Raw genomic sequence first — 1,785 nt, 5'->3', positions numbered from 1 at the left:
ATTCTATTCTGGACTTCTCAACTGATGTAAAGTAAAGATACTCTAAAAACCAAGCATTTAAGTACAGTAATCAAGTAAATGTTCTAAATGTTGTTACAAATCTAAAGCTCTTTAGGCTATATAAAATTATTTTATCTACTATTGTTTGTGAAAGGCGCAGACAACATAAAAATTGTTCTTCTCTTGGCTTCTTTATTTCAGACTGTTGGTAACTTTGACTCACGGTTTTACCCCGTGAGTCAAAGTTACCGACCCTTTCCTGGATCAAAGGGTAGACTAACCATGGATCACTACCAGGACTGACAGGAGACACACTTAAAGTGGCCTAAAGACCTTAGAGTTAGGGACTGAGTTACAGATCAAGTGGTTGGAGACGCTCATGGAGGACCATCTCAGCCATCATTCAGCAGTAGAAGGTGTGGATCAAGGTCTTAAAAGGAAAGTGAAAACAAAACATTTGTAGCTGTAGATCATTTTATTCTCAGACACACCTGATAACAGATTACTTAGGTTGTAATCTCCCTGGTGCATTGGTTGATCTGTGCAGCTGTAGAGTCCTACCTCTGTTCTCTATAGTAGCACAGTGCAGGTTGGTAGGGAGAAAGGTGAGATTTAATTGTGGAGGACATTTACTGTTATGATTCATGTCAGCTGTGTCATTGCTCCACCTCGTTTCCATTAAGACACAAAGGCCAGGGAGGGGACAGCAGGAGCAGCCATAATCAGCCACCAAATAAGGTTGTGTGAGTGCAGGCAAAGCTGCAGGCTGTGGCTAATCAGAACTGACAACCCACAGAATACATCTACCTCTAAACAAAATAATGAACTATAAACCTGGTCTGACACTGGTGAAAAACTTTCACTGACTCACTTTTAATCTCGCCGCCCTGCAACCATATGCCTAGAGCTCAAAATTGTTGCCCATAATATGAACCATTTTTCTATTCATCATTATTTTGTTCAATGTCCAAAAGGCCTTTCAAAGAATTTAAAACAAGCAAACCTCTACTGACCTTCTATTCTGAGGAACTAGAACTTCAACACAAATCCACGGCTTCAGATTTCTAATAGTTTTTATATATGAAGTTTTTATTGTCGTTACATTGTGACAAGTGCAACAAAATAAACTCTCTGCATTTAAGCCATCCCCTTGGGGAGCAGTGGGCAGCCATTGTGCGGGGCCTGGGGAGCAATCTAGGGTTAACGGCCTTTGTTCAGGGACCCAGAGTGTCAATCTGTGGCAGTGGAGCTCGAACTGAGAACCTCAGGGTACCAAGCGCAATGCCCTAACCACTGGGCCGCCACTCACCAAATTTAAATTCACAAGTATCATGGTAGTACTACTGAAAGTTAAGTCTCACTTATAGTGTGGACCACGGGATTCCTGTATGAACAGTGTAAACCCAGGCTTCAAAATGATGTCTTTCCCATACTCTGCCTCATTACCAATATGATGCAGTCATAGTTTGGCTACATAATAAGCCAGACTTGGGCTCGAATTACAGTAGTAAAGCTTCATTGAGACTGAATAGAATACAGGCATGTCTGAGGACATAAAAACCTGGATGACTCTTAACTTTCTGCTTCTGAATGCAGACAAAACAGAAGTTATAGTCTTTGGACCAGAGTCTCTGAAAAAGAAGCTGATTAGTCAGTCACTTCATTTGGATGGGATTAAACTGATTTCAGATAATAAAGTAAAAAATCTTGGTGTTATTTTTGATCAGGTTATTTAAATCCCAGATCAAAGAGGTTTCTAGAATTTCCTTCTTTCATCTGAGGAAT

The sequence above is a fragment of the Cyprinodon variegatus genome, unplaced genomic scaffold (genome assembly GCF_000732505.1).
Source record: "Cyprinodon variegatus isolate N-32 unplaced genomic scaffold, C_variegatus-1.0 Scaffold12, whole genome shotgun sequence".
NCBI classification, from domain to species: Eukaryota; Metazoa; Chordata; class Actinopteri; order Cyprinodontiformes; family Cyprinodontidae; genus Cyprinodon; species Cyprinodon variegatus.
Note: the sequence above shows the minus strand (reverse complement) of the source record.